This window comes from Protopterus annectens, chromosome 4.part0 (genome assembly GCF_019279795.1).
Source record: "Protopterus annectens isolate FY-2018-M chromosome 4.part0, PAN1.0, whole genome shotgun sequence".
Lineage (NCBI taxonomy): Eukaryota > Metazoa > Chordata > Ceratodontiformes > Protopteridae > Protopterus > Protopterus annectens.
Window position 1 is genome coordinate 1065920315 of NC_056733.1, and position 17217 is coordinate 1065937531.

General features: G+C 42.5%; 1 protein-coding gene across 1 annotated transcript in view; it reads right to left on the reverse strand.

Annotated features, from left to right (window-relative positions):
- DNAJC18 (DnaJ heat shock protein family (Hsp40) member C18) overlaps nucleotides 1-16682 on the reverse strand; it is a gene marked incomplete at its 3' end in the record, with an annotated part of 495263 nt that extends 478581 nt beyond the window's left edge. Inside the window, 1 exon segment of the mRNA XM_044068998.1 lies at nucleotides 16592-16682.
- Nucleotides 16683-17217: the final 535 nt, after the last annotated feature.

Here is a 17217-nt window from a genome sequence, read left to right on the forward strand (position 1 = left end):
TTGCTGGAAAGCACTAGGAAGCCTTAAACTGATACAAGCACCCAATGCTCCTTAATAAGGGTGAAATTAATCATAGGCACTAAACAGCCTAGAATTGCAAAGTAGCTTGCTAAGGCAAGGGAAAAAAAGCTCCTGTAGTTTACAAAAAAAGCACCAAACCAGGCATGTCCAAGGGTCAGCTTCCGGTGATTTCTCCTGTCCACCTGGTGAATCTGGGCATACTGGGGCAATGCAGCAATTGGCTCATGTACACAGACAACCCTCTCCTCCTACCACCCAACACTACAACCTGTGAGAGATGCACTTACACAGCCAAACTGGAAGCAAAGATCTCTTCACACAAGATTGTGCTAGACAGTCAAGAGGAGAAGGTTAACACCCGCACTACACCTCAAGCAACACATAGCCCTTCTAAACCCACACCACCAACACCCACACACAGCAACACTACATCCAGATATGCGGAGGCCCTTAACTGTAACCTGCCCAAGCAAAAAAGGACCTCCGAAGCTGAAACGCAAACCGCAATCACAACCAAAGTGTCACATAGCTCACAACACCAGTGTGCCACCCAGAAACAGCCCCTAAAGCAAGACAATGTACCTAACACTTCAGTGTGCCTGACTATAGAGTCACCTATGACTAATTTCCCACTCAACAGGCTGAACAAGGAGAAAATTACAGTCAGCTGCCTGTCGGGTGCCAGGATCTGCCACATAACGCAAGCACTCAAGTCACTCCACAAGTACAAATATGTCATAGGTAGGTACTAGGCTATTAGCCCTAGGGCCTATATAAGCCTAGCCAAAAAGGTACCCTGGCTTTCGCCACCCAAGAAAATTATTTTCCTGTGCCCTTGTCGAGCAGAGCCACAGAAGTGATCCCTGGAATGAATTTCCTATTTCTCATCCAATCAAGATTTTTCTTGAAGAGTGCTAATGAGGAACTCTGACATAGATAGGTAGTCTGTTCCAAGAGTATGGGAAGTCTCTGGGACAGGAATCTATCCCTCCAGCATGTTCCGTTTATTGTGGTGACAAGGTTTAGGTCCCTAGAGTGTGTAGCTCGGAGGGATTGGTATTTCTTTAAGTGGAGCATGTCCAACACTTCTGGGTTTGACATAGCTTTGTATGTTAGGCAGAGATCGCCTCTGAGTAGGAGATATGCAACAGAGTAAAGGTGGAGTTTTTGAGACTGTCTGCATAGGGCATCTGTTTGAGGCCAGTAATCCTCTTTGTGAGGTATTTATGTGGCCTTTCCAGTTATTGTAGAGGTCTTCTGAGGTAACATACCAAAAGGGGCGTTGTACTATATAATGGGTCTAATGAGTGATGCATAGAGGGGAACAATGACCTCTTTTTTTCTGGATGAGAAACCTTTTGTGATGAGGTGAGCTATGTAGAAGGATTTCCTAACCACTGTGGCGATGTGATTATCAAAGGAGAGATTACTGTCCACCTGTGTTCCAAGGTCTCTTAACACACTTTCTGCGTTAAGTAGACTACCACTTATGCGGTAGTTCATGGGTACAGAGTTTTTACCAAAGGGGATGACACAGCTTTTGGCACCGAGCTTCAGGTCATGGCTTTGACATCAGGCATCTGTCTCAGTGAGGCCCTTTTGTAGTATGTCCACATCGTTAGGAGTTTTGATTATGGCTCCTAGTTTGCAGTCATCTCCAAACTTTGTTAGCCAAAGACCTTCTGTGTTAACCTGTACTTCAGAGAAGTAGATACCAAACAGGAGAGGACCCAGGACTGAACCCTGTGGTACTCCACTTGTCACTGGTCTGAAGTCAGATTTGGAGTCTGCTACTTTCACACAGTGTGCGTTCTGTCCATGAGCCAGTTGGCAACCCATCTTGTGACATAGGGATTTATACCTAGTTTAGTGAGCTTATCTATAATTCCAGAGTGGGGGATGGTGCTGAAAGCCTTGGCGAGATCTAGATAAGCTGTGTGAACCACCTTACCCTCATCTATGTCTTTGGTGACTGCTTCAAAGAAGCCAATCAGGTTTAGGAGACATGATCTGTTTTTTACAAACCCGAACCGGGTAGGGTCCAGAGTTTGGAGATTACCAATGTCTTTGTTAATGAGTTCCATGATGATGCGTTCCATGGCCTTGCAGACCAGGCTCGTCAGGCTAATGGGGCGCTAGTTCCCGGTGTCTGTCATGGCTCCCCCTTTGTGGAGTGGGATAACCGTCGTGGTGCACCATTCAGTGGGCACAAAGGCTGAGGTGAGGCTATGATTGAACATGGTACTTAGGTAGGCTGCCAGTTCGGTCCCATGGATGCTGTTTTCTTGGCTTTGGAGAGTGCGTTTTTTACCTGTGCAGCCGTGATTACAGGAACTTTGCATTCGTCTGGTATAGAGATGGGCCCTCTAGGGGGTGAGAGGGGGGTAAAGCTTGCACTGAACCTATCTGTCAGGATGTTTGCAATATCAGTTGTTTATGTATATTTAGTGTCATTGTACTGTAACTCAGAGCAGATCTGAGTGTTGCCATTAAGATTCTTGACATAGCTATAGAATGCTTTGTGGTTGTCTTTAGAGTCAGTGGCAATTTTGTTTTCGTAACTAGTTTTGGAGGATTTTATGAGGGATCTCAGCTCCTTACGGAGGATGACCAGGGAGTTCCCCCAGTCATGGGATTTTACTCTTTTTTGCAACAGTTTCTTTCTTCTGTTGTAGAGTTTGTTTATGGCAGAGGACCTCCAGATTGGCTTCCTTTTTTTGGAGGATAGCATCTTGGTTCTATTAGGGATAGCATGATCCATGCACTTGTGTAAGTGCTTATAAATTGCATTTGTGCAAGATTCAGCAGTCGTACCTCTATTGTCCATCTGCATGGGTGTCATGAAGTTTGCCACTTCTGTCTTAAGAAGTGTGAAGTTGGCTTTGGAGAAGTTTTTTTACGGTGGTTTCCCTAATTGGGGGTAGGGGAGGGATGTCTAGGGTGATTAGCCTGTGGTCGGATCTGACCAACGAGGAATTGACCTCTGGTGTGGAACACTGGGGGTGGGATGTGGATGTCTAGCGTGATTAGCTTGTGGTCGGATCTGACCAATGAGGAATTGACCTCTGGTGTGGAACACCGGTTGCCCATGTTGGTAATGACCAGGTGTAGGATATTGCTGCCCCTGGTGGGGGTGTGAATAAGTTGATTCAAGGCATTGGAATTTATGAATTCCACAAAACATTGAGCAAGAGAGTTGGTACAGGAGTAGATTTCCCAGTTAATGGTGGGGTACTTGAAATCGCCCCATTATAAGTGGGAATCCTGGGGCATGGTGGGGGGGGGGTCTGTAGAAAGCTACAGTTTGGATTGCGGTCTTGCCCAGAGTTAATTGCACTTCGATAATCTCAGATGCATTATGCTGTGCAACTAGCCTGGAGATGTGGATATCCTTAATGAATACGGACACTCCTCCACTTTTAGTGCTTCGTTCCGGGTTAGGTGGCCGAAAGGTGTGGTATGAATTATAGCCTGGTAATGCAGGGGTGCTCTCTGGAGCTCTGAACCAGGTTTCTGTCACTGCACGATTGATTTTCTCCATACTAAAGGAATGCCTCGAGTGAGTGCATTATGAGGTTTAGACTTCTAGCATTGAGTAGCACTACCCTCAGATTTTGCTTGCTTGTACCTGTTACAGTGGTGAATTTGTCATTTGAAACTTGCCTAAAAAAGGCACTATAGGGGTGGCAAGAGCCTTTGCCAGTATCTGGAATCCCAAGGGTGACAGGTGCAGGCCATCTCTGGCAAAGCATTGTGGTCTGTCGATCATGTCATCCCAGGCAGACAAATACTGGATCCCCTTAAAATGACACCAGAAGCTTAGCAAATTGTTGAAGTCAATAATTTTGTCCTTGTACTGTGGTATCATTCTGGGTGATAGCAGGATGCTACTCAGGGTTAGGGTCATACCTGCCTGGGCTACAAGATTGGAGAGCTCCTCCATGTCTCTTTTCATGTAGTCCAGGGAGGTACGTCTCAGGTCATTCACACCAACATGGACAATGACAGTGTCATATTTGTACTTGTTGTGGCGTGACCCGAGTGCGTGCGTTATGTGGTGGATCCTGGCACCTGACAGTAAGCAGACAGTAACTTTCTCCTTGTTTAGTCTGGTTAGTGGAACATCAGTGCCTGACTATAGAGTCACCTATGACTACAGTGTTGGGTACGTTGTTATGCCTTATGGGCTGTGGTTGAGTGGCACACTGAGTTTGTGGGCTATGTTGGAGTGAATGATTTGAGATGTACCTCCCTGGACTACATGAAGAGAGACAGGAGAGCTCTCGGATCATGTGGCCCAGGCAGGTATGACCCTAGCCCTGAGTAGCATCCTGCCATCGCCCAGAATGATATCACAATATAAGGACAAAATGATTGACTTCAACAATTGGCTAAGCTTCTGGTGTCATTCAAAGCAGATCCAGTATCTGCCTGCCTGGGATGACATGATCGACAGACCACGATGCTTTGCCAGAGATAGTCTGCACCTGTCGCCCCTGGGATTCAGGTTACTGGCAAAGGCTCTTGCCACCCCTATAGTGCCTTTTTTAGGCAAAGTTCAAAGGACAAAACCGCCACCGTAACAGGTACAAGCATGCCACCCACCCCAGTAAGGAAACCTCCATAAAAAACTTCTCCAAAGCCAACTTCATGTTACTCAAGTCAGAAGTTACAAACTTCATGACACCCATGCAGATGGGAACTGAAGGTTCGACTGCTGAGTCCTACACTAAGGCACTGTACGAGCACATCCACTCATGCATAAATCGTGCCATCCCATATAGAACCAAGATGCTCTCCTCCAAAAAACAAAAGCCAATCTGGTGGTCCCCTGCCATAAACAAACTTTACAACAAAAGGAAGAAACCGTTGCAGAAGACAGGAAAATCCCAGGATGCAAAAAACTCCCTTACCAGCCTCAGTAAGAAGCTGAGATCCTTCATAAAATCCTCCAAAGCTAGTTACAAAAATAAAATTGCCAAAGATTCCAAAGACAACCACAAGGCATTCTATAACTATGTCAAGAATCTAAATGGCAATGCTCAGATCTGCTCTGAGCTACAACAGAATGGCATAAAATATAATGATCCCAAGGATACTGCCGTATCATGGCAGATAGATTCAGTGCCAACTTCACCCCCTAAATGGCCCATCTCAATACTGGAAGATTGCCAAATTCCAGTAATAATGGCCACACAGGTAAAAAAAAAAAAAAAAAAACAACACTCTCCAAAGCTAAGAATACAGCATCCATGGGACCAGATGACATCCTGGGCTGTCTACTACATGAACTACAAAATGAACTGGCACCTCACCTAAGTATCATGTTTAATCATAGCCTCACCTCAGACTTCGTGCCCACTGAGTGGCGCACAGCTACAGTTATCCCACTCCACAAGGGGGGGATCCACCTTGGATCCCAGTAACTACTGCCTCATCAGTCTGACGAGCCTGATCTGCAAGGCCATGGAACATATCATGGAACTTATAAACAAAGGCATTGGCAACCTTCAAACACTGGACCCCACCCAGTTTGGGTTCGTAAAGGGCCGATCTTGTCTCCTGAATCTGATTGACTTCTTTGAATCAGTCTCCAGAGCCGTGGACGTGGGTAAGGCGGTCCACACAGCCTATCTAGACCTCGCCAAGGCCGTTGACACCATCCCCCACTCTGTTATCAGATAAACTTACTAAGCTGGGCATTGATCTCTACATCACTCGATGGGTTACCAACTGGCTTACTGACAGAACCCACACTGTAAAAGTAGCCGACTCCAAATCCAGCTCCATACCAGTGGCAAGTGGAGTACCTCACGGTTCAGTCCTGGGACCACTCTTGTTTGGCATCTACTTCTCTGAAGTACAGGCCAATACCAAGGGACTCTGGCTAATAAAGTTTGCAGATGACTGCACACTGGGAGCCATTATTGAATCTCCAAATGATGTGGATACTCTACAAAAGGGCCTTACAGAAACAGATGCTTGGTGCCAGAGACATGGGCTCAAGCTCAATGCCAAGAAATGTATAGTTATCCCGTTTGGAGAAAAAACATGTACCCGTGAATTACCACATAGGTGGCAGTACACTAAACACAAATTGTGATAAGTGGACAGCTCGCCTTCGATAACCACATCGCCACAACAGTCAGGAAATCTTTCTATGTGGCACACCTCATCACTAAGGGCTTTTCATCCAGAAAAAAGGAGGTCATTATCCCACTGTACTCATCCCTCGTTAGACCCATTACAGAATACAGCGCCCCATTTGGTATGTACCTCTCAAGACACCTGCAACAACTGAAATGCCGCAGAAATACCTCACTAAAAGAATCACAGGCCTAAAGCAGATGCCCTATGCTGACCGCCTTAAACTCCAGCTATACTACGTCGCATCTCGTCTACTCAGAGGCGATCTCTGCTTAACATACAAGGCCATGTCAAACCCAGAGCTGTTGGACATGCTTCACTTAAAGAAATCCCAATCCCTCCGAGCCACATGCTCCAGGGATCTAAATCTTGTCATCACAATAAACAAAACATGCTAGAGGGATAGGTTCCTAACCCATAGACTCCCCAGACTCTGGAGTAGACTGCCCATACAAGTCAAGCAGAGCACCTCTCTTCAAAAGGAACCTTGACGACTGTATGGGAGAAAGGAAATTCGCCCCGGGGATCACGTCAGTCACCCTGCTAGACAGGGGTCCAGGGAATTAAACAGTGTGGGAAGAAATAGCCAGGTAATTGTTATGGCTAGGCTTGTATAGGCCCCAAGGGTCGATAGCCTAGTATCAACCCATGAACCTGGCATTTTAACAGGGGTGTGTAAACTTTTTATATCCACTGTAATACCCCACTCAGGCATTACAGACAAGTTCACTAACTTGGGTATAAACCCTTTTAATCACCCGATGGCTAGCCAACTGGCTTACTGACAGGACCCAGGAGGTCAGAATAGGTGAGCCCACCTCCACCAAGAAGCTAGTCACCAGTGGAGTCCCCCAGGGCTCGGTACTGGGCCCACTTTTTGGCATCTATTTATCTGAAATGGAAGCAAATGCTGAAGGTTTATGGCTGACTAAGTTTGCAGATGATTGCAAGTGTGTGTGTGGGGGGGTGATCATCAACTTCCCAGCAGACACTAGGATTCTTCAAGACTAATAAATGGTGCCAAAGCCATGGTCTTAAAACTCAGTGCTAAAAAATGAGTAACAGTACCCTTTGGGAAAATCAGCCATCTTGACGAATTACCATACCGATAATATACCCTTAAGAGTTGACCCAGTGAGCAGGGATCTGGGTAAGCACATAGACAGTACCTTCGACCACTATGTGGCCACAATGGTAAGGAAATCCTTTTACGTTGCGCAACTTATAAGCAAGGACATGGCATTTAGGTCCAAAGTTGTCATTATGCCACTGTACTCCATCCTTATCAAACCGATCAGAGTACAATATTCCCTTTGTTATGCTCATGACCAGGCATCTGCAGCAACTAGAGCGACCTCATAGGTTCCTTACAAAAAAGATACAAGGGGTAACAAACCTGCCTTATGCAGAGCACCATAAAGCCCTTTCCCTCTACTCAGTCTCCTAGAGATTGCAGAGGGGAAGTCTGTGCCTAACTTACAAGGCATCTACAAATCCCACACTTGTGAATCTCCTACATATTTGTAAGGCAAAGAGTACCAAAAATACAAAGTCTAGGGACCTTAGTTTTGTCTGTGACAAACAGAACATGCTGGAGAGACAGGTGTCCCAGAGACTGCCCCTTCTAAGAAGCAGGCTTCCCATCCATGTGAAGCTTAGTTCGTCTATTACCCATTTTAAGCACAACCTAGACAACTGGATGGGGAATAAGAAATTTACAGCCAGTCTAGCACCCATGCCCTTTATAGACAGCAGTAGCTTATAAATGCCTGGCCCTCAATGTCCTATTTGGATGCAAGACACCATTAAGCTTTCAGGAAAACGTGGCCTGGCTTAGAAAAGCCCCTTCGGTCATTAGCCTAGTAACATTCTATGAAGTGTGTCATCCTTTGGATGAGACATTCTACTGAGGCTCCATCTGCCTGAATTGATTGCAACTCGGGTGGATATAAAAAGATCTAAACAGCACCTAACAAAGAACAGTATGGGAAGTTCCCTGATGCCCTGGCCAAATTTCCCCTGATAGTACAAATACCACCTCGGTTATCTCCTCAAGACAAACTACTAGCCTAGCTAACAAAGGATAAAAAAAAATCAACATAATTTGAGTATGCAGTTTGAATGGTTATGAATCCTGCAGCAAAACTCAAAGCAATGTCACTATTGTTAAACTACAAGACTATGACACCTAGCCAGACAGAAACTAAAAGTAAATGTGGTGACAAAAATGCAAAGACAAATAAATGTGCAAATGAGGCACAGATGCTACAGTGTAGCACAATTCTTCCACTGCTGTAAATACAATGAGGCACAGATGCCAACAGTGTAGCACAATTATTCCACTGTTGTAAATACGAGGCACAGATGCCACAGTGCAGCACAATTCTTCCACTGCTGTGGATACAATGAGAGGCACAGATGCTACAGTGTAGCACAATTCTTCCACTGCTGTGAATACAATGAGGCACAGATGCCACAGTGCAGCACAATTCTTCCACTGCTGTGGATACAATGAGAGGCACAGATGCTACAGTGTAGCACAAGCTCTGCTGTGGATACACTACAAGGCTATGGCACCAGACCAAACAGAAATTACAAACATGTAACTTTTTTCCATTAAAACAAACAAAATGACTGCAGCAGTGTCACACGATGAACATCAAAACAGCTTAATGATATAGACCATTAAGTCACAAGCAACTTGAAATATGCAAGGAAAATTTAAAGGGTCTGTCTTGTGAAGCATTTTCTTAGGTTTTCCATCATGTCCTCCTTACACATCTCAGCCATCCATGACTTTCACAAGCCTCAGATTTTGACTGCAAAATATTCCCTCTTACCCACATGAATTGCGATCTGGGCACTGTGAAAAGTCACGTCTTCAGAAAATACATCTTAAAATCATATTTTCAACTTCAAGTAAATAGCATTAGGTTTTACACCAACTAGGAACCACAATACTTTTACATTACATTTTGTATTTGTGCGTCCATGTGTATGCCATTGCCCATTCAGGAGGAAAGAGGTGGAAAGCAGACATTCTACTAGAGTACAGTTTTCTGTCTAGACCATGCACAGTGCCAAGAGACACACAAAGGGGTTTTCCTTCCTCTTCCTTTGTGTGTGCCCCATTTATTACCACCCTCTGCCTACTCACTGTAACCTTGACTGTCAGCCCATGTGATCGACACTTACACTGGCAACCCTATTACATGTCTGGATTGGATTTTTCCCCATTCACTGCTAAAATCTAAACAAGCCTATCACATACAGTCACTGTATTGCTACTAGTCACTCATTAACATTAACAAAATTTCCAGAATGCATCCTTCCTGATGTGAAGTCCAAACTGCCAGAAACATGTGCCTCTCAGGCCAGTAGGTCTCCAAGCAGCAACTAATTCCTCTGTTCTTTAACTGATTTTCACTATTTCTCTAGCACAGAAATCAGGCCACCCTACAGACACTAGAAGTATTAAAAAAAAAATTTTTCTAAAGTAGTACAAGCAAAATGTTTTAAAACCATTCCAATGTACTCATCAGCACAAGAAAAACATGTTGCTCAATGAATCCTTATGCCACCCCTCTGTTACAATCTCTATTTTAAGAGCAAACAAGTGCATACTTTTTGCACCCATGTTCTCTAGTAAATCACCAGACTGCCACTATGGAATGTAGCTATAAAGGCATACCAAGGTAACATAATATGCATGCATTAAGAAAGCAAAAAGGTTCAAAAGTTGCACAGGATTTTAAGGATCAGAAACTAAACCATTTCCATGAAACAGTCAGAAGATACGTAACCCATGCCAAGTTAAGTCTACTTGCAGGATGGCAAACAAATTCAGCAGAAATGCAAGACATTTTCTTTTTACTTACATCTAACACATCAAAACTGACAACTGTCGGTGTATAAAAATACAAACTAGCAGCCATTACAGAATAAAACATTTTTTTTCCATTTCGACTGAAAAGAGCTAGTAAAAGGTAAGGTAAAATTATCTAATGATTATCTAATGATTCTGAATAAAAGGATATAAATTATGGACACTCCCAACTACCTACTTGATAGTAAAACATTTCTAATATAAAACCACACTCAAGCTCACAAGCAAAAAAGAAGCAGTAATCCATCATCCATATTGAACTCTGGGGTGTAGTAGGATAAAGCCCCCAAACTACAACCCAGAGATGCAGGATCTATTAACAGTAACAACATTTCAGGAGCACAGGGAAGGTGTTATAAGAAGGAGTGGCTTAGCCTGATCACCCCTCTCAAGGAGGGTGGAGACAGGACCATGCCCAGGAATACATACTTTGTGTTCAGCAACTTTGTGGAGGCTGGACATCCAATGAAGGCATTTACCTTGGAAGGAGGGAGGCATTTGTGAGTTTACATCACTAATGGAAGTAAACAGTCCTGCACAATGCCCATTACATGCCAAACCCCATAAAGTCAAGAAGGCATTTGCAGGCGACTGAGGGCATATGCAAAATTCCCACTCATGCAGATGGCAGCTCCACTCCCAGCATGCTTATCTCTAAGGGGATCACTCCATAAGGTCCTTGCCCCAGAAGGAATGAATGTCTCAAGTGGCTGGGGGGAGCCTCAACGGTCAGATGGGAACTTGAAAAAAATAGTATTGTTTGTGGTCAGAAAACTGCTGGTATCTGTACCAAGAAATGTATCCATGCTTAAGCACTCAACAGATAACCAATAGGAGGGATACAAAGAATCACAGCTCTCGTATCACAGCTCTTTTCTACCCATTTCTCTCACTACAAAATACAGTTGCATCATGTACTCTTAAAAAAACAGCAGACATCCAGATTCATTATTTCTGTTCAAATTACAACCAGTGGGTTATACTCCTGGTAGCTGACATTGCCCGGATACACTCAGTTTTCTTTAATGGCAATTATGTACAGCCCCCATAAGTAAGACTTTCACTGAAAGATTTCCTGACATCATAAACCCATTAACCACTGCTGTCAAGTCATCTCTGTGGCTCAAAGGATGAAGCCCCTACTGTGACACAGACAATTTAGGATCATTTAGCAATCCTAGAGCTGAGGGAGCTGATTAGGTACAATGGGAATGATCTGGGACGACTCCCTTTTTGGCATTTATGTCTCTAACCTATAAACGTAAACCTTCAACCAACTTCGTCAACAACTGTAAAGCTGGGTACAACTGTTTGTTTGCCCATGGACATGAAAACACTAGAGAGAGAACTGCAGCTAATAAACCAATGATATTCAGAAAAATGGTTAAAATCATATTTAAAAAAGTGCAGTATTGTCACATCTGGTAAAGTAACCAGCAACTTACAGTATAGCCAGTACCCCACGTGACAACCAGTAATCAAGGAGCCTCAATCCTCACCACTGGCAACAGCGGGGGACATTCACTGGAAGAACAACAGGTACATCCATAGTATTTGCAGATGCAGCTCTCTGCATCAAGTGCAATTTCCCTTAAGAGCACACACAAACCACAATCAGTCCAAGGCTGGTTTCTTCCTCTTTCTCCAGATCCCCAGTAAGACTCCCCACTGGCACGGCTATACGGTTGAGATCAAAGCTGAGTGACCAAGCCAAGACCTCCAGCACTCTGTCATCCAACCAGTGATCAAAGCTGAGTGACCAAGCCAAGACCTCCAGCACTCTGTCATCCAACCAGTGCTTCATGTCCCTGCCCAAGTAGCTGACACACACTAAGGTTTGATTTACACACACCTGGGAAAGGCTGGCACAGGTTTACTAGCTATGCCCCGACTATAAGGTAGTTTTCACTGCCACCAGTTACTCCTGCCAGCTACCTTGAGGATCTTCCAAGGGTAACCAAAATACTGAGCGATATTAATACAAATGGTAGCCTGATCAAGAGCAAGACTATTAGGCGCGGCCCACACAGTGTCACCAAATAAATAAGCAAGTACTCTCAAAATTTAAATATCTCTACACATGTCAACCACAATGAAAGGTTTACATACATTTAATAATTAATAAAAGAACAAAAAACAATACTAAACATATATTTACAGTGACATCACAGTTCAAAACCACAGGGAATATTTAAAATAGCATCACAGTACAGGCTCACACAAAAAGAAAAACATCTAAATCAAGCTTCACTATATTCCTGACTGAATCTAAGAGTTGTACTGTATCCTAGAAACTTACGTCATTAGAGTAAGGCAGGTGATGTGGTGAAAGGTTCTTGTTGTTGTCAGGTTCAAGACATAATGCAGAATGTCCCGTCTCCCTAAGAGACCTCTCAAAATATCTAAAATATTACTGCTGGGATAGCTTGCAGAATGACCATCTCTGGTCGTCTGACTTCTACTTCATATGCAAACCCCCACTGCTGAAGCTGGCAGTATTAAGCACTCATCTGTAAAAATACTCATACAACGGCTTTTGCCCAGATCTTTGGTAGATGCTGGAAGTTATAAAACAATGTCATTCCTTCATACTTCCAAAGTAGCAATTCGTTCACCCTAAAGACAATAAAGAAATCTTCCTAGTACAGACTGTGCGTCTCCAGCTGCATTTAAACATCTTTATGGCGTAGCCTATAAAGTAATTTAAATTTCAGATATTTTTCTAAAATTTGCTGGACTGAGGTTAACCTCCTGTATTCCAGTTTCCAGTGTTAAAATATATACATTTAAACAGTTACAGCAGTATATGTACATGTCTGTTCTCTTCCAGTAGAGCACATTGTGGATACATTTTTAAACACAGCACTTTACAAATATCTTTTCAGCACAAATTTCTGTACAAAGCAGTTTGATATACACACAACATATACTTCTAGTACAGTTGTAACACAAGCATCTTGTATAGACTACTTTGATATTCACAAATGAAATAATTACTTACAAAATTCCAGCTAGCTGTGCTGGCAGTACCTCTGTTTGTCATACCCCACTCCAAACTGACATAGTCGGGGATCTTAGCACCCTCCCCAACAATTCCCTTGCTTTCATCTACCATGTAACATTACTAGTCAGGAAATCCTTTTATCAGGTCCATCTGATATCTAAAGGCATCTCACCCATATCAAAAGAAGTCATAATCCCTCCAGACTCAGCTAGGATCAGATCAATTATATACATGACATGCCCTCTTTGGGCATCATCATCTGTCCAGATACAGACATCCTGAAAGATCCTAGAGGGTCCTAACTAAAATGATTACTGGTTTAAACCCTTGGCTATCAAGACAGGTTTCAAACCATCTCCTACAGCCTACTACATGGAGTTCTCCATCTTGCATTCTGTGTCATTAACAACCCAGTCCTACTTATCTCATGTACTTCTGCAAGTGAAATAGCACTATCATTCAGAAGTGTTTAAATCTCTACCAAGATGTAAACAAAACCTGATGGAGGGGTAGACATAATACCAAATATTTACCCCATCTCTGATCAAATTGCCTTTCCATAAAAGCAATTCAGTACCCTTACATCCTTCCATAACTTTGACAGTCAGATGAGCATATGCAAACTCAATCCTGGTATGACCAGGCTTTCATCTTGTAGAAACAGGAGGATGCTTCTATCAGCATACTACCATGGCATATACAGTCTCTCAATATAGATCTTATTGCATTTACTGAACAGATGAAGTTCTCCTTGACGCAATAAAATATACACATACTGAGCTTAATCATGGCAATGTCAGTATTTTAACCCCTGACTTAAGAAAAGTATCTGCCAGTATAAACCTATCAATTCCTCCTAAGCAGGCTATCAGTCTCTTGATTATGTGTTAACACCACCCTTTTGCTCAAAAATCTACCCTTAAATCAGGTCTCAGGTTGTATGATGACAATACCATCCCTCAATCTACAAAATACACTTTTGGTCTTTCACGGTACTCTGTCCTTGTCCACCCGACAAGTCTACAAATTATGTGCAATCAGAACTTACTGAAGCCTCCGTAATGCAGACAGCACTCCGGAAAGAAAAACACACAAGTAGTATTTTCTGCAGGAGGGCAAGCCGCACTGCATCTCTTGATGGGGGCTGCTCCACCTTTGCTACTTGATATATATCAACTCTAAAGTTGTATCAACACAGGGAAAGAGGAAACCCCTATTACACTAACAATTCATCTTTCCAATAAAAAACAGCCAATCGATCACTACTGCTTAGTACACAAGCCAGCCTCTCCTATTTTCTACCTTTGTGAAGGTTGTAGAAACATGGTAATACTTCCAAATTAAAATATGCTGCTGTCTCAGCATTGCTCTTTTCAGACGCTTTCTGGATCTGTTACACATGCAGTGCTTCAGCATACATTTACCCTATGATCAAGCCTGGTTGCTAAATTCAGATCTTCAGCTAAATGTCCTCTCAACAAAGTGAACCCTGCATGAGTACTTATCATCCTCTACCACCCCATTTAGAATTGCTTATTAACTCCACAGGACATGCAGCCGTTCAAGATGCAAAATCTTTAAACTTCACTGTGTCACTGTCAGCAAGATAAAGTATGAACACCATCATTACAGCAGCTAAGTTAAAGCTCAGCATATTATCTAGATTCAAAGTGCTAAACATTTATAACTATACCTACACTATAACAGCACATATCTTTATACATATTTCCCCATGTATTAACTACCCTCCTCCCAGCCGCCATATAAACCTGAACTACACTCTGGAGCATTATACTCAAATGATTGGCGTTGGATTGAATAGAGGGGGCATTCACAACCCAGACCAAGAAACAATCTCCTTATCAATAAGCTGTAAAATACAAGACTTCCTCACCACATTGAACACAAAAGTTAGGGTGATGTCCACGTAAGTTCCCAAATCCCAAACAAGTGGCTCAGCTCTTAGGGATGTACTTTCGCTGACCTACTAGTGGATACAGTAATGCAGTTTTTTAGCATTTAGCTTTAGTCTAGGATTTTTGCACCTATTTGTTTGGGACAAGCCTTCCTGCAAGATGGACAAGTCTTTTTGGGATATTATAATTGCACCCAACTTGCAGTTGTCTGGAAATGTCACATACACACAATCCTTCTCATTATCCCAACCCCCTTCTGTATTTCTATCATATACCCATCACACTAACCTTCTGAATGCTCTTATTTGTAAAATTTACTTAATATTCCATCACACAACCAAAAGTTGCTTTGGTATACTTAAATCTAATCTGTGCCATATTTATAATGCTTTCTGCAACTATAAACTGTATATTTTATCCCATTTCCACTTTCCCTTGGTAAAATTTTATGTTTGCATTTACCAAGTAAAGGAATAAGCTTATAGAGTAAAACATGCGTTTACTGGATACATTTTCTGTTCTTTACAAGTGCTAGTGTTATTAACTGGTATCTGTAATTCCATGGACCATACAAATCCAGTTCTTACTGTAATCATGGCTCTCAACCAATCAGGGACAAATGCAGAAGAAATCAGGGGTAATCAGGGACACTTAAAATATTAGTGCTATTAACTTGAGATATTGACAGAGCATATGAATTACTATATATTTTCTGAGGTAAAAAGTCTATAACTCTCAATTATTGTCAGTATTCATTAAGTGTAATTCACCACCTTTCCTCCAAAAGTCACTAGTTTTAGGAGGGATTAAGAGGTACAGTGCTAAAATTTGAGTCAAAATCAGGGACAGTTCAGAGGTTGTGTGTAGTGTACGTATAAAATTATTCAAGTGCTGCTTATTTAACTGTTGGCACAAGCACCTATTTTCATACTCGTTTTTAGTTATTTATATGGAGATTAGTTTGTGGTAAGAAATATTGCATGTTTGAAGCTTTTCCTGCCCGAGCTACAACTGCATGCAAAAAGCAAAATGAAACAGTGAGCTGGAAGCGATGCATTACAGTTCGAAATCTGCTACCACCAGTCTATGATCTGTGACAACTAACCTCGACCACCTACAATTTAAACGTGAACACTCACCTAAAGTTATAATATTACAAACCAATTCAAAACTAATCTCAGTCGAACGTGACAATGTTGATGCAACACAAACTATTTCGTAGTCTGAATTATGCAGTCTTAATAAGTAAATCGCACTAGTAAATGGTCTGCAGTCACAAGTCAGTGGGACTAAAATTTATTCCACCGTTACCAAAACTGGTTACAACCGTTACGCACCTCAACAAGGGTGGATCTGCTATTAATACAAAATTAACACCACCACTTCCAGGGTTTTAAAGCAACTCCTCTTTACCCAAAAAAACTGGACTCGTATTAAGGACTGTCACTTGTCAGCTTTCTCCTCCCCTTTCCGCTCCTGATATTTTAGTTTTGTCTTTTTGATTTCACTTTAGGTCATTTCGCAAATCAATTTCACTCACAATTAAACAATTTCATAATAAATAAGAGAAATAGAACTGCCCATAAGCATGGACACTGCTCTCTCACACTTGCCTACCTTGCTCAGGAAGACCTGTCACCAGCCCCAACGGCCATCACTCCTCTAGCGGCAAACTCCACCTACAACCGTAAAGCTTGCTGGGAAATACAGCACAAATATGGGCTGCAAATAATATTTAATACCTGCTTCTGGACGATAATACTACATTACCCAGGATTCACAGACATAGCTTTTTTCAGCCTACTGGAGAGTACTATGGTAGACCTGTTAATTGGCGAATTGGGTAATAAGCAATTTTGTTTAGAAGTCTGATGCAACCTAATTTAGGTTACCTAAAGTATTAAAACATAGAACCTGGCGAGTCAGGTGCAGCAGTGTCTTCTGTTACTGTAAATTCGAAAATTAGAAACAATGTTGTGCTGCTGTTGTAGTATTTCTGCTACTGCCAACAGTACAGAGAATAACAAGTTTAGAGGCCTACTGTGTATTTTTTTCTCAAATTATAATGTGGTGGCGGTTACCGTGTTTATATTAGGCATACCTCAACTGTACAGATTTCGCAGAATGTCCAGATTTTTGGCGTGTTCCTCTTTTTTCCTGGTAAATCACTGGGATGATCTCAGGATTGAAGTCACTAAATCATGACATACATTTGAGTTTCAGACTTCAGAACATGTATAATA